This window comes from Balearica regulorum, chromosome 5 (genome assembly GCF_011004875.1).
Source record: "Balearica regulorum gibbericeps isolate bBalReg1 chromosome 5, bBalReg1.pri, whole genome shotgun sequence".
Lineage (NCBI taxonomy): Eukaryota > Metazoa > Chordata > Aves > Gruiformes > Gruidae > Balearica > Balearica regulorum.
This window is the reverse complement of record NC_046188.1, coordinates 57,414,912-57,437,309: the sequence shown is the minus strand read 5'-3', so window position 1 is coordinate 57,437,309 and position 22,398 is coordinate 57,414,912. Positions and strand designations below refer to the sequence as shown.

The 22,398-nt window shown below is 36.2% G+C and overlaps 1 protein-coding gene and 1 non-coding gene across 8 annotated transcripts in view; both read left to right on the top strand.

Moving 5' to 3' along the window:
- Window positions 1-22,398, top strand: part of PDE3B (phosphodiesterase 3B) — a 95,795-nt gene that overhangs the window by 11,102 nt on the left and 62,295 nt on the right. The window lies entirely within an intron of this gene.
- Window positions 21,929-22,114, top strand: LOC142602225 (U2 spliceosomal RNA). The gene has a single exon (XR_012835905.1). It is a non-coding gene; the product is annotated as a U2 spliceosomal RNA (small nuclear RNA).

Sequence of the window (22,398 nt, the reverse complement as noted above, 5' to 3'; positions counted from 1 at the left end):
TTCTATCCTTTCACATAAACTGCTGACACACATGCTATTTTTCAACATTTGATGACTGATAAAGACTAATCCTCAGATGTCATTATCTTCTATGTGAGAGATGTACGGTGGCCAAGGAACCTTTACAGAAGTGGATGGCCTGTTACCTGGGCTTGTAGCTTTGGAAGGGATAGATCTGAACAAACGTTTTGTGAGCTTTCTCTGAGGCAGGGATTGATCTCTGTAATTATTAAACATCATTAGTAGTTAATAAAATTCAGTGTCATGCATTTAGTTTAATTATGCTAACTTTAAAAAGAAAGGCATGTATTTGAGAGAAGTCTTAAGTGATTATATTCTTGATTAATTTCCACACTAGTCTTCATTTCATTTGGTTTGCCACCTAGACAGTGTAATGTGTAAATGCACTCACAGGATCTTTGATACCCACTCTTGCAATTCCATAGTATCTTACATGTTCTTACTCCCTTAGAATTATGCTCATTACATAATATGAAATTAAATTTCAGTTAATTTAAAATGCATTTTTGTAGATGCAAGCAGTTATGGTCTTATGTGTTGGTAGTAGGGGAGGGAAATTTGTGCAGAAACCTGAAGATGTGATTAGCAGACTGAAAAAATTTACATCCTGCTATGCCTGTGAAATGCCATCTGCTCTGGCACTGCCCAGAAGGAATTGGCTCAGACTGGAAGAAGTCAAGGCACGCTAGCAGAATTTTCCTCTTGACTAGCCCAATCTGGCAAGAAGCAGGCTTGATTTTGCTCAGGGAAAGATGAATGTTGGTCTGGGTTATACTGTTTCCATTGAGATTGTCCATACAAAAGTGCACTGAAACACAGATGTACCTACTGTGTATTGCTGCTTACAAACTGGGGTAAATAAATGCATTAATGATGACAGGGGCTTGGTTCTTTCTAACATGTGAGTATAGAATAGAGCAGTATGTTTCATATCTTAACTAGAAAATACAAGCAAGCTTGTGCTGTCCACCCTGTATGTGTCCTCTTTCTGTCCTTGTTTCCACTAACTGCATTTTTGGGGCAGCATATTATCTGGGGGTCGCTGAAGCATACTTACAAAACAAATTTCAAATGAAACTTGCAACGAGAGAATTTCAATTAATTATGCACACAGATATTTAACTAGGCATCTTCTAGTCTTTTTTTTTTTTAATAGTAAAAAGCTGAGGAATGTTATGCAGGATCTTTCCAATGATTAAAGAAATGTAGTATGTCTGAAGTTAAAATGAGTGATTACCATGAAGTAAATAACAGCTTTGTGCCGTTATGGCAAAGCACAGTTGAAAGTATTTTGATTACAAGTATCTCTTGACTTATTTTTATGTACTTCTAGAAAATCATTAATTAGAATCTGTATCAGAGTTTCTTACTCCTTTTTATTCAACATAACAGAAGGTTTCCATCCCATAGTAATATTGAAAATCTAATTTTTCTTTCTATTTGGAGTTTCTGGGTTTATTAAGAAAGAAGAGTTTGGAACAGCTTTTATGTTAATGACAATGACCAGTCTTTTTTTGTCATTGCCTTATTAAAAATAAATTTATTTATTTTTCATAACTGACAGCCTGTTTGTTAGATGCCAAATAATTTTTAAAGAAGCTTGAAAAGAATAGATTTGCAAGTGCTTTTCTATAATTTCAAGATGAAAATGAGAAAACAGGAGTAGATGAGCAGAGGCAGATGCTGGCTATTGCTTTTAAGGGTGGCCTGCTTTCAAACCCTCTGAAACAATGACCATCCTATCGGAGACATCTGCAGAATGTTCTGAAGAAGAAAATAGTACTCTCGTCTATGTGTGAAGGTTAACAATTTTTTATGAAGAGTAAAAAACAAAACTAGTTAAAGGACCCTAAGCTTCAAACAATTGTCAAACTGAGTAAGACCTCTGTGCTCACATATGAAATTTGCATAACCTGTTATTAAGATGATTAAGGATGAAATTTCAGGATAGATTCATTTAGAAACTGATTTTATATCTGTAAACATAAAATTGATGCCTCGTTCAGGAACAACAACTGTTCTGACAACTTTAGAAAAGATTCAAACTGTGTTTCATTTAATGAAGACATATCATTTCAGGATTAACTGCAAAAGTCAATACAGCTTTAATAATGGGCCTATAAAGGTATGTAGTTAGTCTTATGTCATTTTCCTCGTATGAGACTAGTTGCTGTTAAAATCTCATTGCTAAAGATTTGTAAGTCTTTTGTACTTGCCTTAACACTTACTATATTAAGAAGCTCCCTAGAGTCAGCAGAGCTCTTAAAACTTTCAAGTGGAAAAGAACATGTGTTTAACAGTGTTTAAGGATTGAGATTATAGTCCTTACTTGTTTAAAAATTCACAGGGTTTAATGTAATTTATAACTTTAGCTGTCTAGTAGCAAGTGTTAACAATCTCGAATGAATACATTCATAAAGCTATGTTCCTTTCACTGCCTGGTGATGGACAGGATTAGTGTGCTTTTAGAAGGCACATCTTTAATTATTTGGGTCTTGAAAGTACAAGAAAAATAATTTCCCAGGAGATTAATGTAATTCAATAGTAAATTGCTTGCTTGCTTGTTTGTCTTGTCTTTTTTGAAATGTCATTTTTCTTTCTCTTTCCCTGTCCTTAGCTGTTTTTACAGTAATTTTAGCACCTCTTCCTACCAGTGTGTTCCTTCTCTTTGTACATGTTACAAGATCAGTAACATGATTTGGTCCAAAATTACAAGTATCTTTCAGCAAAGACATAAAAATGTTCTGACTGTAAACATTTTACTTTTTTAGAAACCTAGCAATCAAATTATTGTTCAAAGAAAAATGTGTAGAATATTTGGTAACCCATAAACGATAAAGTAGAAGAATTAAATATTTCTTTGCATTTACAGCATAAAAATATTTCAGGAATCCCTTACTTGAGTACCATGTAAGTTTCCATTATTTAAAAATGATATATAAGTAGACTGAATTTGAAAAGTTGTGTTTATTTATTTTTACATACTCCTACAGACCTTATCCTTTACCTTGATACTATACAATATTGCAAAGTTCTTTTTGTTTTATTGTTTTATTCTTTTACTTCTGCAAGTTAGATACAAGGTGCTTATTCACCCGCTTCATTCTCTGTAAGTGTAACTGCAAATTTTTTTGTAAGATCTGAGCTCTTAATATGTAGGCTTTTGTAGTTAGGAACTTATTCTTTGCTGCCCAAAGAGAATCTGTATGTCTTCAGTAGTTTCAAAGCTGAAAACAATCCTCTGTTTATTTCCTGGATAGAGGCGACAAAGGTTTTCTAGGGTTTGTTTGTTTGCTTGTTTTTTAAGAAGACTAAACCTTTAGCCGTCTTGTTTATGTTTTGCCTCACTCCTATTGTAAGCAAGTGAGGAGGGACAAATAGTAGTATTGGCTCAAGTGCTGGAGTTATAGCAAGAGTAGCTGGCTGACTAATGGTAATAGGGAACGAACGGTGCCTCAAAAAATAAATACTGAACATCTTACTCTCTTCACTTCTCCTCCATTCAAAGTGGAGGGAAAGAATTAGAGGGTTTGTATTTGTCAATGTACCTTCCGGCAATGTTTGAGATCTGTAAGAAAGCTTTGCCTGATCTTTAGAATACTGACATTCATATACAAATTTAATTGAGGTATTTCGTTCTGATTACAGCTTGGGTTGTAACAGGGCCAGTAGGAGCAGAGGAATATTTTTCTGTCCTGATGTCTTGAGTTTTATTTGCCTCCACAGGGCAAGCAAATTTAACTGGACTTTTGCAGAACTTTTTTTTTTTTTAAAGGAAATTTTGAACTTTATTTCCAATTTCTGAGTAATACTTTGGCTCAGTATGTCTGTTAGATTCCCAGCTGTGTCCCAGGTCTATCTTTTTCTTCCCATCAGCTCTGCTTCACTTTTTGAGCTGTTCTGCAGTGGTACCCCTGCAGATTTCAGGAAGAGGGGTAAGCCAAGAAAAGCCAGTCATAAAGAACAGTGAGTTCCCTGCATCTGTCTTGTCATGAGCATCATTTGGGAGGTTCTCTAGCTTGGTGGACAGAGCTGTATTTTTCTTCTCGTGTCCCAGTCAAAGTGTAGCAGGGGACAGAGCTAGAGAAAAACTGTATATCATGATGGCAGATTCTGTAGTAGGTGGATTGTTATAAGGCAGATAACAATTCTGAGTATTGTAAAAGTACTAAATTGTTGGTATTTGGATAGACTTCCAAGCCTTATAGAGGCTAACCTTCTATACAAAATGGTCTTGTTAGATATCAATTACATAATCAAAATGTTAAAGTCACTTTGTGCCTATTTTCTTATTTAGATATAAGTATTTTTTAGTGCCCTCTGACAGAACTTGGATGCGGATGTTTCTCTACTTCTCTAATCCAAGCATCTACAAACTCATTTTATCAAAGATATCTTCAGCAAACATTTTATGGTTTAGTTTTGGAGATCCTGTCTGAACCTTGAATCCCATAACCTAAAGCTGTCATGTTGCTCATGATTTTTCTCAGAGTTCCCTGATCCATTGTTGAATAGAGTTAGTATGGGAATCTTCGGTATCCCAGCATAACCCTGCAACAATAGTCTCACTAGTTTGTGCTGGTTTGCTTCACTCCCCTACAGTGATATTTGGGTTCCTCAAAATGCCTCGTGTCATCAGAGGTTTTTTGCCTATCATTGCCTCTTCATCCCTGAAACTTCTTGATCGCTTTCTGGAATTTCCATAATCATATACCAGACTACATCCTTTATTTTTTCCTGAGCTGGCTTTCCATTTAACTGAAGACTATTGTATATTGGTGAAGAGAACATTTCTTTCTTTTTTCTTCTGCCTTCCTACCTACCTGCTTTCTACTGGGTCCTGCAGCATCAGAATTAAGAGGAATGCAGGTGTGTGGGAAGAAGCTAAGGAGTAATGCAGAGGAAAACTATACTAATAGAGTAGAAAAGCCTGCTGAAGGAAACATCTGCATTTAGAGAAAAACATCACTGAGATGCTAACAAATAATTAATTGCTGACAAAGAGCATTGATCATATCGTGTAAACATGGTAGCCCTTTCTTGTTTCTTATTTTCTAGATAAGTATAGTTGGCAGTGTGTACCCGCATTCTGTTCCTTGGAGTTTTATTTCAGGCTGCCTGTTTGTCTGTACACCTGAACTTTTTGGCCTAACACTTTGTATTTCATGTTTTGGAATATGGATAAGTTATGATACTAGATTTGAGCAAGAAGGCCTCCCAAGAAACTGGAGAATCCATGATGTATTTGAAAGAATGAGACTTCCAGTTACTGGAAAATCAGGACTGTTTTAGATCTCCTTTCAGAGCAGTTCTAACTTGATATGAACCTGGCTTCCTGAGTGAATATGCTTTTGTGAAAGAAATAGTGAAAAGTCCCTAATGTTGCCTCCTCCCTGCACCTTCATGTTTTCAATACCTAGTTCTCTTTAGTGGTCAGGAAGCTGCTGTGACAGGTTGTTCTGGCTGGCTGACATCTGTCTATTTCAGAATGCTTTAGGGGATTTCCCACTTAAAATTGCACTGGGCAGATCAGTCAGTGAAGTGGGAGATTTTTTTTCAGCAGTAAATTTCATGTGCATTTTGCCTTGGTGAAGCATTGCCCAGAATTTTTAACCAAAAATGATTACTTTAATCTTGCATTTTTGCTTTCTTTGTGCCCCACAAATATTCCATAGTAGAGAAAAACAGTTATGTTTTACACCGGATAAGCACTGTCAGCACATAAAACCTTCGTGCTGGAAATAGTTTGTTTCATGTTTATTCATGTCCTGAAATTACCAAATTCGCATTTAAAAATAAACTCTAAAATTAACTAATTGTTTTTTGTGCAATATATTATCAAAAAGGCCAATATTTGCATTTTTTTTATTAATGTGTTTGATTTTTTTTTATTTGCTGTAGAATCTGCAGTTCCCTTGAAAGATAGCTCACTGATGAGATACGTACTCTCTACATTTTTTTTTTTTTAGATCAAAATGTGTTTTTTTGTTTTCCTTGGTGTATACTGTAACTGTTTTGTGATACGTTTTTAAAATGTGCTTCCTACTTATATAGGAATACACATCTATTTGAAGTGAATGAGAAGTAGTTTGATACAAACATCTAGAGGATCTAATTTACCTTGGGTATAGTATAAAATCGGGAAAATTCTGGAACTATAAAGTTAAAATGAGAGATACGGATAATTTGATGTTTTATGTAAAGTCCACAGCTGACTAATTTTTTTTAAACTTGATTTGTGGCAGAAACTTCAGTAGTGCAAATGCAAATAAAAGAATACATAACATCTTTTAATTTTAGATGATGCTTTCTTTCTTATGTTTTCCTTAATTAAAAAGAAAGTGTAGAGAGCTAGTGCAAAGGTGTGAGAATTAAAAATGCATGCACAAAACATTGCTGTAAAAGTTAATTTATAAGTACGATAGATTAACTGTAAAGATGTTAGTCAAGGGTTAAGCTCAGTGTGTTTCGCTGGCTGCTGAGTGAAACAGGATGCAGTGACTACATTGTCAGACTGCTGGTGTGAGTGCAAACAGATGAGGAAATGCTGGATCAGGCACTTCAGCAACTTGGGCTGTTACCTAGGAAACCGCTTGCGTCATACTTGCCAGCAATTAGCTTACAGTTCTTTTATTTTTGATAGTGTTGCAAGCTGAACTCGACTGTTACAAAGGAAAAGGCTGGCTTCATCTCAAACCGTTGGGTTGTGACTGCGGCTGTGGCACTCATGAGAATTTGCAAAGTGCTACTTTGGATAAATTGAAAAATTATTAAATTGTCCAGCCTACTTCTCCAAAGAACATTGTAGTTGTGCTTGATTCTGAAAGACGTACAATCAATTTTTTGTGATCTGTATGAAAATGATCTTCCCTAGTTATCAAAATTAAGTACTATGTAAGTTGCACCAGTGTTTCGGATATTGCCACCTTTTCTAGCAATTACACCAAAATATTCTTGTGTGTTATATATTAAAAAATAGTTTTCAAAATTAATGTTACCTGAGGTTTAACCTCTAAAGCAAGGGATCCTTTTTCTAAATACTTTTTTCCTGTGTTGATTAAAATTCAGTAACTTCCAGTGGTTACCCAGCCGGTAATATAAAGTGGTGTTGAAAGCAGTGTGTGTTTTATCTCAGAAAATCATCATGTCTTCTGCATTTCACTTAAAAACTGTAAACAAATTCACAGTAACTGATTTAATATTGATATATGTTGTTAGTATGGGTATTGCATTATGGCTAGCTATGACTAGCTATTTTTTTTAGGGAAAAATCATGCAGTGACCAACAGGTTAAACCAAGAGTGTTTGGCACTGTGTTTTTACTTTTTTTATTGTGTGTGTGTTACAAAGGCAAACACACAAATAAATCTAGATTTTAACAATCTAGTATTGTAGTACATAGTTAAAGGCTAAACTTGTTAAAATGTTGAGGTTAATACAGACTACACTTGTGTTCCTGTGTTTGTGTGAAGCTTAAAAAGTTAAGTATTTTAAGTATTTGAATACCAGGATTTTCAAATTATTTTGGAAGAATTTTTCCATATAAACCCCCCCATTTTCTTCCTTGTTAAAAGAATAACTTTGACAGATCATCAGGTAGAGCTGTGTTAGTATCTGAAGTCTATACGCAAAGCTCCTGGTGTGTGTGGGGGGAACCCAACCAACCAAACCTCCCTAACACCCCAAAAACCCACCCCAATCAGAAAAAAAAAACCCCAACCAACCAAAAAACAAACCTCCAAACACAAGTCTTCCCTTCCTGTCCCTAAACCCCATATTGTTAGGGTATTTTTCACACTGTGAGCCAGTGTCATCTATGGTTAGCTGGTCACTGGGGTTGCATTCCAAATAGTCATCACTGTCTACCTGGCCTGGGATCTTTGTATGGGATTCTCTTCAGTTTTATTTTAGTTAAGAAAAAAAAAAAAAAAAATTGTGTTTGAGTGGAGGTGCCTAAAGCACTGGGATACCATTCTAAAGGAAGAACAACTGGTTTTGCTGCTAGTTCAGAATTGTTTGACTGACTTGTCCAACCTCACTAACACATGTTGTTAGATTTCAATCTGTATGATTAATAAACAGCTAGTGTAGCTGTTAACAAAGCGAGATCTGGAAATCTCAGTTTTGAATGGTGAATTTTGTCCTTAATATTCTTTATGCCTTCAATTCCAGACAGTAAAATGGAGGCTATTGTGTCATCAGATCACCATTGTGTTCCATGAGTGTATGTCCAGTAACTTTGCCATTTATTTAGGGTAATGCCTTCAAGTTATACAATACACCAAACATATTGAATATTTTGTTTTATCCTCATTTAGTATTTTAGCCCTATAAGCCTTGTCAGTCTTCCTTCAATGAAGGAGATGTGAGTTACACGATCACATACTTATTTTTCTGCATAACATCTAATGTTGTTTAATTATCTGAATTTAATCTTCATTCTGGCACTTGTTCGCTATTTTCAAAGTGCTTTTATGAGCTGACAACATTCAGTTGTTGTTTCCTGAATGTCAAATTCTCAGCCAGACTGGTATACGTGTATGTTTCAAAAGATAATTCTGTAGTAACAGATGGAGCTGCAGCTTAGTAGGATACTACTTGGCTATTTAATTTTTTAGGCATTACAGTAAGGGACTGCATTGCTTTTCAGCAAAGTCTATGGAGTTTTGTATGATTCTTGGGGAAACATTTGGTTTATATCTGTTGCAGTCTCCTGACTTCATAAGTCAACTTGTCTTATACTGTATAGTCGGTAACTTTTAGAACCAGTCAGATAGGTAGGTGCTATGAAAGAGAAAAGGGATTAAGGTCTCTTCCGTCATGTTTTGATTGTGATTTTTACTGAGGAAAATAAATCAGTAAAAGGTTCTTTGCTGAATGAGCAAAGAATCTGTAAATGTCTCTTATGCTATGAAGTATTGTAGAAAATTCCACTGAAAACATCAAGAAAGTGACTGCCAGTCCTTCATTTTCTTATGTATGTAGTTAAAATGGCCAGCAGTCAGAACAACTTGGATGGGATAATTCTGTGCATCAGGAATATTTTCATGCATTTCTGAGCAACACAAAGGGGTTTTTTCTTTGTTTTGTTTTCTTATCATATGGTGATGTTCCCAAATGATCATTAGAATCACCTAAGATGGGCAGGCTTTTAAATGTTATTTTATTCCCATTGTGTAATTTGCGTAACTTTTTCCCAGGTCTTTTTCTTTTCAAACCATCTTTGCGAGTAATGTTTTTTTGTTTCCATGTAATCATCAAGATCAATAGAGGAAATTATGTAGACTTACTTCTGTTCACCAGCCCCTTTTTCCTGATATTAAAATCTCCCTCTTTCCTCTGAATAGGAAGTTTCTCTACAGCTCCACCCTAGGACTTCACAACTTCAGTCTGTAGTAAACCTGTCATTGGGCTTCTTTCTTTGTTTTGGATTTTCAGGATAAAAGGTAGGGGGAATTACAGAAAGGCATGCCTTAGGCATCTCTCAATTTTCCTGGCATATCACAAGTTTTCCTTTGCCAGTACAAGAAAGATGTTGACCTGTTGGAGTGAGTCCAGAGGGGGGCCTCAAAGATGATCAGAGGGCTGAAGCACCTCTCCTTTGAGGACAGGCTTGAGAGAGTTGAGGTTCTTCAGTCTAGAGAAGAGAAGGCTCTGGGGAGACCTTATAGCAGCCTTCCAGTACGTAAAGGGGGGCTACAGGAAAGCTGGAGAGGGACTGTTTACAAGGGCATGTAGTGATAGTATAAGGGCTAATGGCTTTAAGCTGAAGGAGGGGAGATTTATATTAGACATTAGGAAGAAATTCTTCACTGTGAGGGTGCTGAGGCACTGGAACAGGTTGCCTGGGGAGGTTGTGGATGCCCCATCCCTGGAAGCGTTCAAGGCCAGGTTGGATGAGGCTTTGAGCAATGTGGTCTAGTGGAGGGTGTCTCTGCCCATGGCAGTGGCATTGGAACTAGATGATCTTTAAGGTCCCTTCCAACCCAAAACATTCTGTGATTTTCGCTGCTTATTTATTGTCTATGTCCAAGTGAGTAACTTGTTTCCAGTTTCTTCAGTGTCAGATTTTCTCTCAATGTGTTTGGTATCCACATAGAAATTGAGTCCTTAGTTAATCAATAGAATGTAACAGTTCCCTCCAAACTTGTGGAATGGATAGTTTGTTCCTCCTTTTCATTGCCTTAGACGACAGTTGCAGGTGATTTTTCTCATCTTCATATCCCTCTACAGTTTTCTTTTGGGATAGTAATTTCATAAACATTTCTGACTTAAAACCTTGTCATCTGGGTACTGTAGCTATTTAGAGGAAATTTTTTTGCTAAGATGCACATTGGAGGCAGAGACTTCAGTGGCTTTTAAAGTCAAGTGATACAGTAATATCAGTAACTTTTCTATACCTCCCTCTCTTTTGTCTAGTTGTTTGGGATGGGGGTGCAGGGGTGGTTGGTTTGTTTTTTGTTATGTTTGTTTGGGTTTTTTAAAGGTTTGGAATGGTGAGCTCTTGTATTTGTCTCTGATATATTCTATTTTTTTTTTCCAACCTTCCTCCTTATTCCTTCACATTTTGGTGTTCTTTGGTTTTTGGGATTTTTTTGCCTCTTTTGCTGATAATACTAGCAGCAGAACTAACTAAAATGCATGGTGCAACAGCAGCTTTTGCTGGCTGGGAGGTACAATTGCGGTGCAAGTCTTGATTAAAATTTTGAGTTCTGGGGTCAGAGCATGATAATTTTCTGATGCTAAGAAGCTATGAATTGGACATAGAATGCTATGTCCAATTTAGATTATTTTTTATGTGTTTGCAAAAAAGTTTTTTTGATTATATTTTTTTAATTTTTTAACCTTTGGATGTGTCCTTTCTCGTATGAACACCACTATTCAAATGTTCCAATTCCCTGAATGCTTTGTGGTGCTTCCATTGAAAGGAGTGGTCTGTCCCAGCACTGTGTGCTCGTTCCTGTCCTGGCACCATCCCTCTTTGTGCTGACACAAGCATTCATGAGATGACACGGTGAACTAAATTGGGGAACTAATCTAAGTTAAAACTAATCAGTTCTTTTAGTAGTTCCTTGTCACGTGTCTGCACCAATGCTATTGCTGCATAAGAGAGGCAGTAACACAGGGATGGGAATGAGCAGCTGAGGGGGGGAGCACTGCTCCTTTATTGTGGCAATGCCAAGTTATGCTGATTTAAGAGAACTAATGCCACTGTAGTGTAAAGAATGGGTGTGTTAGAACTTCCTAATAAATCAGTCAAAATAGCATCCCCTCACACCCAAAAGCCTCTGTATTTTTTCTATGTCTTGAGCAAACTGCATATTCTGTTTGTCTACTTGCAGTAAAAGGAACAGGATGCTTCAACATTGGATAGCTGAAATGTGGCAAACAGGTACTTAAAATGTAAGATATTAAGCAATTGCAATCAATCAGGTGTGGTCTCATGCTTGCAACATATAACACTATACACAAAGTTTTCGTAAAGACCTTGAATGGAAAGGTGTATGTAAAGGAATTTAGATATCTAACTTAGACTTGTCCAGTAAATGGGGCAGAGGGTTCTTTTGAAAAACAGTTTAAGATTGTGTGGTAACAGACAGAACCATACCGCATTCACATGTGAGAACAGAATGAACTGGCAAAGGACACATGTGAATCAGATTCTTAATACCTGAGTATTTGGCACTCATTTAAAACAGTGCTTTGATACTGTTGTGTTTATGTGAAAATTCTTTGTTATTTTCAGAGTGAAGTAAACTGAAAACATTATAAAACTGCAACAACACTTTTGTGAGTCACCTTATCTGTCTTGGACTCTCATCAATCCATCATGCTTCCATCTACAGGATTAAATATGGTAGTTTAATATGGTAGCAGAGAAAAGCTATTATCTTAATATGTAGAACTGGAAGTCCCCCCCTCACCCCCCACTGAGTCAGGAAGTATGTCTGTCCCTCTTTGATGCTTCTAGGTATTTTGATGATTTTTCAGCCCACTTTTGTGGGTACCTGAAGTTTCCAATAAAATAAGTTGCTGCAGTAAGGAAGCTTCATTCCAGCTCTTTGCAGTAACTCTCCTTGGCTCTTAATTTTCATGTTGCCAAAAATTCACATACATGACAGCAAGAAAAAGGAAAATGTGATCAAAATGACAGTTTCTTATTAATAGTTCAAGCCCAGACTTGACAAATAGGTCCCATGACTTTGTTCCTGCTACCTTCAGAATTCTGTGTGGTTTACAATTTTGTGTAATGTGGGATTACACACAGAATCAGAGAATAGTAGGGGTTGGAAGGGACCTCTGGAGATCTAGTCCAATCCCCCTGCTAAAGCAGAATCTCCTAGAGCATGTTGCACAGGATTGTGTCCAGGCAGATTACACAATCTAATCATGTATCACATATTGTTTTCATAATAACTCTTAGTCTGTGGTATGTTCATTTTATAGAGGTGTTTGCTTATGTGTTCTGTCCATCATCCCAGTAGAATCACCAGAATTAGCCACAATGACAATTTTTTGCAGAAGGGGTTGAGAGTGGAAAAATGGAAGCAGGTATACCATGTCGCATTTCAGCTTTTGAATAAATTCATCTGTTGAGGAATACACACAAATGACTTCAGGTATCTGTTTCTGTTGTGAACTTTTTGAATTTTCTTCTGCTATATGCTGGAGGTTTGTGATCAAAGAGAAAATCTTGTGAAAACACCTGCAGTCCTGCTGCTTTGAGTTACTAACTCTCCTGCTTTATGAAATCTGAAATATTAGATCTTGCATTGTGCAACTAGTAATACTTTCCTAATACAAAAACAGTGTCTCATCGCCTTTTTTTTTTTTTTAAAAAAATGTTTGGGAAGATAAAGCAGAAATTTGCCCTTGATTAAGTTCAGATTTTTTAAACATTAACAAAAATTTTGATTATATAGATGTTTGACAGTGATTAAACTCAAACCCAGAAGTGAGAGGGAAGTGAAAGGAATGATAAACTGGAAAGAAAACTAATCACATAAAACAAGATTATAGAAGCATAAAGTTCATAAGTAAAGCCTGATGTCAAGCTGAATTAACTTAATAATATTTTTGATCACCCATACCAATTATTCCTAGCCAGAAGATGGAGTTAGAACACTTTTATTATGTCAAAATAAAGATTTAGCAATTCTTAGGGCTTTATCTATTTGCGAATGATTGTACCAGATGATCTGTTCTAGACAACGCTGTGTGAAGTATAAAGGATATGCAGGGTCCTCCGTCACTGGAATTCCCAGAATATGGTCTGTAAGATCTTTAAGAGTTATGGCTAGTTGGCAGAAATATGCTGAAGAGTTAAAACAGTACGAAGACTTTTCAACTGAAAACTTTATTAGAAATGTATTGTAAGAAATAGTTGAGGGGAATTATTCATTGACCGAGACAGTCTGGCAAGCACTTTGGAAGAGTGTAAGAGTGACCCTTAGCAGTCATCCACTATAATGACTGCAAAAAGGTATAATGACCCTACAACATCTCAAGAAAAGGGGTTCGTGGACTACTGTTTGTGATGACTTTAAAACAGCTACATCTAATGCTGCTAACAGTACAGCTGAGACAATTTATAGCATACTGTGTGAAACCTACTCAGGAAATTGGGAGAATATGGGTGGATATTTTCTGTTCGATTCCATTCTGCCATTAATCTTTTTGATTAATTGAACATATGGAAAAATAGCCCGCAAGGCTTATATATTTTGCCAAAACTCCTTGTTGTGGCTGATGAACTGTCAAAAATTGAATGTTCTGTGAAATTTAGCCAGTTTTCTGTAAATGGTCAATGCTGACAGGGATATAACCCATGGCCAGACTAGGCAATTCTAATCTGATTTCCCTGCCTTATTTTCTGTGCCACGCTATCTGGGGGCCTCCAGTCAAAAAATCATCTTTCTTATATGTTAAAGGCTTTGTTCTCAATGCAAATGTACTGTGCGCTGATTTAATTAGCTTGATTGCAGTCCTATAGGCATTGAGGAAAATGAAAGGTTACCCTTTTGTCTATTGGTCAGAAACTGATGCATCAAACAGGAGCCATTTCAGAATCTCTTAAGTGTTTGATTGTATTGATATTTAATATAGCTTGATCCACAATAAGATCCCAGATTTTTTTGCTATGTTTAAATGCTAAAAAAGCTGTAATGTATTTGTATTTATTAGGTTTTATTATATAAAATAGAGATTTACTCTCTCTTTTCTTGGAACACTTATAAAGCAAAAAATTCTTGTTTTGCCAAAATACTTAAAGATAGTACTTTTGGAAGATAATATTTTGTCAGAAAATTTCAACGAAGTATTCAAAATGTTTCAGATTTTCAATATGAAAACCAGAAATGTTGAGATTATCATGAATACTGTTTAGTGAACTGATGTGGATTTTTTTGGTGTTCATTCCATAACTTCTTGTAAGTGCTTTGTGTAGTTTTATTGTTTTTATTTGATTTAGGAATTGCTGCATTCTACTGTGCTGTTTACTTAGTAATGATTGTTAGAACATTTACTTCAAAGTTAAAAAAAAAAAAATAAGGAAAAGCAAATTCATGTACCCCAAAACTGTAAAATTTCATAAAAAGAAAAAAAAAGTAGAATGCCTAACATTCACAAAACATAAGTGTTTTTCCCACCCTGTTTTTAGATCTGTGTATTCAAAAGACTGACTTGTCACGATGTGTCTAAGTATTGTAAAATGCCCTGTATGTTCACAGAGAAATCTCATAACTTCAAAGCAGCTACACAACTTTTTTTATATTAGCAAAATTAATTGTCAATGTCAAAAATATCATCAAAAAAACTTTGAAATTAAATTACAGCTTTTGCATTTTGACATTTAAAACTCGTTGCTTTGTATTCTGGTTTCATAACCTATATGAACTGTAGAGTATGCTTTTGTTTAAGCAGTTGTAGTCATTTTTGGTAACCATTTATACACACTGAGAAACTGCATTTTCTAGTTTGCAAAGTAGTAGCTCATATTCTGTGCCCTGAGGCAATTAATTAAAACTGTTTAAGTGTGATAGTGAGAGTTAACATTGTTTAAGCATAATAATGTGAGTCAGTCTTATGGTGTTTGTAATAACAAGTGTCCACATTACTGTTTTTAAGCACCAATATGAATTTTTTTTATTGAAGAGTAAATAAATTGAACTGTTCCATTCTGCAAATCAATCAATATTTCTAAGTAGCTTTTTCTAGTCTTTACCAGTTCTTTTTTGTGAACTCCAAATTGAATTTCCTCTAGACAACATCTTTCATTGTTAAAACTTTACTCCTGAACTTGCACTACTTCTTGAAATCATAGTCCTACAATAAGCTAAAGCAATGTATCCCTAAAGTTTACATTATAAGACAAAAAGTGTTTAAGAAATAATTTCCTGTCTTCTGTTTTATCTTCCTGTTAAATACTAATAAAAGACACTGTCCTGTGCTGTCAAATATCTGAACGTGGTGAGGAATTTTTGTTCCCTTACCACAGATGTCTTTTTTTCAGGTCATCTCTGAACTGGCTATTCTGACCTTCTTTTTTTGTGTACTTCTATGGGTTAACTTATTGGCAATACAACCCTCTTGTAAATTATGACTTTAACATTTTGTAAATGTATACAAATTTATGTATGTGCATGTACACGTGTGTGTGTGCACATAGTTTAAGTACCTTTTTGTTATGCAATCATCCATCCCTTGTATCTTTGAATTCATTGACTAATTTCAATTAAATTTGACAGACTTGAATAATAAATTACCTGTAAATTTCATGAAAATCATTAGCCAGAAGAGAGCCTCCTAGCACCCTCATTATGAAAAAGACTGAAGAAGCCAGTAAAGTCAGATGGAATGAGTTCTCTAAATACAGGAAAATGGGGCATTTAGAGCTTGCAACTCCCAAGTCACCAGGTAATCTAGTCATAACATAAAAGTTCCAAGGATTTAATCATTTGTGCTCCTCACAGTTACTTATCCCTTTTTCTGAAAAAGTGTATTCACTGTTCTGATATTCCTTGTTGAGATGTTTTATTCAAGTTTTGTGAAAGTGGTCTTATGTAGTGAAACATGACAGTCATGTTATAGGACTTAATTTACTGTTCTCCAGTCTTTACAAGAAACAAGCTGTCTAGCGATGACAGCTCCAAGATAAATGAAATGCTCTCTCATTTATTGGCTGATTTATTTATGCTTTGAGCTTTTCTTGCAGTAGACTAACTTTTTTTGTTTGTAATAGACTACTGGATGGAACGGCAATGGTCATTCTTTGAAGGAGGCATTTGAATCAGTTTTACCTTAGCATGAGGCATACCTCACTGCTGTTGCTGGGATGTGAAAGCAAATTGTTTCACTTGTATTTTATTTTGTGTTTTACCTATTCAGAACTAGAAGAATAGGTCAGTCTATTCTTGTGGAGCCCTGAATAGTAAAACAGACAGCAGATAAAAGGATGTAGCAAAGAAGCTTGCTTTTCAGGAAAAAGAAGAATTTTCATAGAATTTCTTTTCTCAGAATGATCAGAAAGCCTAAAGTTTTAACATAGTGTCCTGGTTTCATCTGGGATAGAGTTAATTTTCTTCCTAGTAGCTGTTATAGTGCTGTGTTTTGGATTTAGTATGAGAATAATGTTGATAGCAACAACTAAAACCATCAGTGTGTTAAGTAGTGCTTACACTAAGTCAAGGACTTTTCAGCTTCTCGTGCCCTGCCAGTGAGAAGGCTGGAGGTGCACAGGAAGCTGGGAGGGGACACAGCCAGGACAGCTGATTCAAACTGACCAAAGGGATATTCCATACCATATGATGTCATGCTCTGTATATAACTGGATGGAGTTGGCCTGGTGGAGGACTGCTGCTGGGCATTGGTCAGCAGGTGGTGAGCAATTGCATTGTGCATCACCTGTTTTGTATATTTGATTGTTATTATTATTTTATTTTCCTTCACTGTCGTATTAAGCTGTCTTTATCCCAACCCATGAGTGGTTGGTTGGTTGGTTTTTGTCCTCAGTTCTCTCCCCCCATCTCACTTTGCGGGGGAGTGAGCGAAATGGCTGTGTGGTGTTTAGCTGCCTGCTGGGTCAAACCACATGTTGATTCCCACTTATTTTCCTCACAGTCTTTTCTGATGCTCCAAGTTAATTTTTCCCCCTCCCTCTAAGGAAAGTAATTTATGTGTGAGTGAAGTATGTTTCTTATTGTATCTCCCAAGTCCATGTTTTGTTTGCAGATAAGATGGTTTGTATGTTTATTGTTTATTATTGTGTTTATATCTATGTGGTGTTTATTTTAGCAGTGAGATGATTTTTTTTTTTTAAATTAACCAGCTAATGTTTATGAAGGAGAGGGTGAAGAAGGTAAATAGACACTTACTTGAAACTTGACCATTTCCAAGACCAGTTATAAGAACAACAACAAGGTCGATCTCCCAGTAAGTCTTACCTCTTTATGGGATACAAAGCTGGCATTGTAGGAGCATAATTCTAACTAGAATTCTGCAAGTGTGTGCTTAGTGCATTGGCTGCATTTTTGGTAACAACTGGTTATTTGCCTCTGGGTCTTTGCTTCCTATCACAAGTTGTATTTAAAAGATTATCCAGGTGGTTTCTGAATGTATCTGTATGGGAGGTTTACCAGCAGTGAGCTTTAGACAACAGAGTCTCCTGCTGGTGCTGTCCATTGAAGCATGGTTGAGCTGTGTTCTAGCCCCTCAAAAGTTCTCAAAGTATAGCAGTTTGCACAGCTAGTTGTTCCCTTCAGCACCTTGATTGTTTCCAGATACAGCAGCAGAAAAATGATGCTTTGTTTCCCCAGGGTATTAGAAAACTGGCAACTCAGTTCTCAGCTGTCATGGTGGGAAGTGTGATGAGAAGTAAATTCAGAATCCTGGAAAAGTTGACTTGGAGCCCAGGTACAGGAGTATAAATCAGAAAGCAAGCTGAAACAATTTCTAAACTATAACAGAATCAACAAGGAAGGCTTTGCTGAGTTTAGTAGAGCCAATTTTTTCTTCAGATCTTTCTGCTTGACTTCCAGCTAAACTACTTAGACCTTTGGCTGGTGTCAGAATGTTTCAGTTTAGGATCAAATAGCTATCCTTGGCCCAAATTACTTCTGGATATTCTCCAGATATAATATTCTTTAGGGGTGTGTTGAAATCATAGAAACAGTTTTTCCCACTCCCGGTAGCAGACAAAAAAAATACTATTAGATGTATGAAACCACACATTATCTGCTTCAGATCAAATTGATGTTATTTACTCCTTTACATTGTCTTGGTTTTAGAGAATTTGGGGATGAATTGTGTAAAACTGTTTGTATGTCAGGAGGTTAATATTTAAAAAAAGAGGATTATCCCTGTTTACTGTCATTTTTTATAGTTTTTCCGCTTTGCGTATGGATGGTGGATTGCTTTTGGTGGAGTGAAGGGGGAATGTTACTGATTTTGATGACTTCCATTTGATATAGCATATGTTCCAGTTAGCCTTCCAAAATTTACATTAATTCTTGTGTTAGCTTAAAGGAACAGGCAGATTGTATTCTCTTTCCATGCATTGTTTTGATTGGAGGTGTTTACAGCAAAAAACTGTGATAAATGCATACATAGCTTCTTGTGTCTGAGTAACTAATTATAGTTCAGGGGTTGAGAGTGACTGTTGAACGTGAGGTTTCATATTGGAACTATGTAAAAAGAATATGAAAATAAGCATTCTGGTTTTTGCAATATTGACTTATATTATTCAGTTTTCTTCTTTACAATGTCCTTTTTTTTGGCCATTCTAGTTTTAGCTTCTTCCTTCATGTTTTCTCAGAGTCAATAGGAAGAATGTGAGCACACAAGATACAGAGTCTCTCTGTTATGATGTCTAACATTACAGTGCATTCCTATTAGGCCCTGCTCTGATGAGAAAACTGCTTAATTTCCATAGCCTGAAGCTGGAGAATGCCTACTAGAAGTGCAATACATAAATCTAGCACTTAACTTTAAATAACATTTTTTGAACTTGTGCAAACTATGCAATTTAATATTTTTTTTTCTTTCTTCAATAGATTTCCAAAAGTGTAACAAGTGGTTAGAAATTTTGTAATATGTTGTTATAGAATGGAAAGTGTCAAGCTACTCAAAATTTGGGCTTTATTTGTAAATTACTCTGGACCAATAAATCTGTAAATATAGTTGTCACACACATTCTTTCTAAATTAAAATTCTGTAACTGTAGAATTAAGTTTATTTGGGAAGCTGCCACAAACAACTTTACAGCTGTTTAGTTTTATGGTTTTTATTCTTGAGGATTTTCAGAATAATTCTTGCGTTGAATTATTTAAAGTAGAGGATTTCTAAGTTCCTTAAATGCTAGACTTTCTAAATATTTGAATAATTAGAAAATAGTGATGGGATGATTATTTCTGCGGGTGCAGGTTGTTTTGTGGGTTCTTTTGTCTTCCTGCTGTGGGAACAACAGGGCTTTGTCCCTGTAAACAGTTACCCAATGAAGTTGTTACTGGATTTGAATTTTTGTTTACAGATTAAACAGAAGTGAAAGAAGCTCAAAGCATGCATTCCAAAACTGATGACTTTTTTTTTTTTTTTTTTTCCTGGGGGAGTGGGGGTGGAAATTGTACTATTATTTAAAATATAGAAAAATAAGTCTATTACTCTTGGTATTCACTGCAAGATATTTAAGCAGATAAACATTCTTTGAAAATCCCATGAAGTTTTAGAAAAGATCTTTTGTTGTTTTTATTTATAAAATTGTATCTGTCTTCCTGAAGCTATGGTGAGCCCTGCATACTGTCATTCTTTTTCAATTGTAAACATAGTTTCGGTACTACCACTTTTGCACCAAACGCTGTTCCTAAGCGACTGCTGACGTCAGTTGGTGCAGCACAAGAAGGTTTGTGTGTTTATCTGCTGTGGGCAGACTCTTAGAAAAGACGAAAGTATGTAACTAGATTAGGCCAAAGAGATTGCTGCTTTAAATGAGCATACATACTGTTTGCAATGTCATACTTTATTTTTTCTGTATTTTATTTTGATTAGCAGTTGTATCTTCTGTTGCATATGCCACAGTATCTAGTTTGCAGGAGATGACAAGGAGGGTTATATGTTCTCTTTGCTATTGCTTTAAAGGGGTAGACTTATTTCTTCTTTTCTATAGCATAGTTAGAATGAGAATTTAAAAGGAGTAAGTGTCATACCGTAAAGCTTTCACACACCTGATCTCAAGGTTAGAAATAAATAGGACTGTTAGAAATGAAAGCAGGCATACAATTTCCAGCTCAAGCGAAACATACTTACTTAGAGATTTTTGGCCAGAGTCTATACATTTGGAAAAACTGGAATGATACTCTTGGAATATTTTACTGCATGCCTTTGTGCCAAACAGAGTTGGAGTGGAGCTGGCTTAATGACCTTTGTGATTTTTTTTTTTTGTCTTTGATTATACTTGCAGTACACCCACACTGAGTAAAAATTACCTGTAGCAGAAACTCTTTGCATGAAAATCTTTTTATGAAAGTAAAGGAAATAGTAGTGGGACTGCAGTCATGGTAGACCAAAGAGTGAAGCTAAAAAGTTTATAGGAAGTAGTAGTACTGGATGGTTTAATAAGGCAGGAAGAAAAATGACAACCATAGAATCTCTTCTTCAGGTTGAAGAATAGAAGCAGCAACTTTCAGAACTGAAGAAAATACCTGTGGGACATAAGAGGACATTAGCAAACATAAAGGTGAAAAGGTCAAGCTAAATATAGTCCACTTTTAATATGTCTGTTGTGATGGTCTTACCGGTCTTCAAGTCCACATCAAGCTTTTTACCTTTCTTGTACTGTTATATTGTGCTATCCAGCCTGGCCTTGAAAACCTTCAAGGATGGAGGCTGCACAGCCTCTCTGGGCACTCTGCTTTACCTTATCCCACTGTCTGTGTATCCTCAGAGTGAGAAATTTTTTTCTTATGTCTAGTCTGAACTTTTCTTGTTTCAACGTCACCCCTCATCTTCTCAGTATGCACCACTGGGTACAGCCTGGCTTTGTTGTCTTGATGGTCTCCTCTTAGACACTGGCAGGCTGCTGTTAGGTTCCCCCCAAAAGCTTTCACTTCTCCAGACTGGATGAGCCCAGCTCCCTCAGCCTCTCCTCACAGGGTAGATTCTTCAGTCCTGTAGTCATCTTGGTGGTCCTCTGCAGAACTTGCTCCATTTTATCAATGTCTTATTGGGGAGCACAAAACTGGATGTACTGTTCTAGGAATGGTCTCACGAGAGCTGAGCAGAGGTGGCAATCATTTCCCTTGGTCTAATGGCTGTGTTCCTGTGAATATAGACCAGCATACTGTTGGCCACCTTTGCTGCCAGGGCACACTGCAGGTTTGTGTTCAGCCCCTCATCCTTCACAGAAGAGCAGCTTTCAGCCTGTATCATTGCAGGAGACTCTTCCTTCCCAGGTGCAGGGCTTCATGTATTACGCTGTTGAATTTCATAAGACTGCTATTCACTCATTCCTCCAGCTTCTCTAGGTCCCTCTGGATGGCAGCCCGACCCCTGAATGTAGTCTTATTCCCCAAATTTGGTATCATCTGTAAGCATGTCTTGTAAACTTTCATTGTTCAGAAGAACATAGTCTGTTTTAATTCAGGTTAATAAAAGTTAAGTAGCTGCAAGTGGTATTACTAATTTGCTCTTACTGCTTTTTCTTCTAGGTCTTTATTGAATTTTCATTCCCTTTAACCATGTTTTCTTACTATAAGAATCTTTTCTTCAGCTTTCAATAGCAAAAGTAGAGTTAGGAAATTACATTTAATTCAGTAAACTCTTCTTAAACAAATGGTGAAGTTACTTGTGAGTTTCATGAGTATAAAAGCATAAAAATGGCTCAGATTATTAAGCTAAATGGACTCTTAATCTGTCTGTAACATCTGATCTTTGTCTAAGGTCAAGTTTAACATGTGTTCTTATCAGTTAAATATCTTTTACATCCTTGACTTGAAGATGTCATATAAAACAGATTTTTGGGACCAAAAGATGGGTTAGAACTTTTTTTATCTGTCCTATGCACCTGGCTGTTACTGCAGTGTCTCTAGAAGCAGCACACCGAGGGAAAAAATCAATAAAACCAGTAATCATAAGTTGCTGCTTATCATCTTCCCATCCATTAGAAGGGCTAATGTGCAATTAAATGCATTAAAGATCATGGGGGGGGGGGGGGGGGGGGAAGAAAGTAGCCATAGTCAGAGGCTGATGGAAGGATAAAAAAATGATAACATATGATGCTCTTCTTTTTATTTTTTTTTTCTCCCATACCACCTTCCTATACTCTCCCACCTTCCACCTGTTTTCAGCTCAGAGGACTTGCTAATGGGGTTTGCCTATTTAGTTACA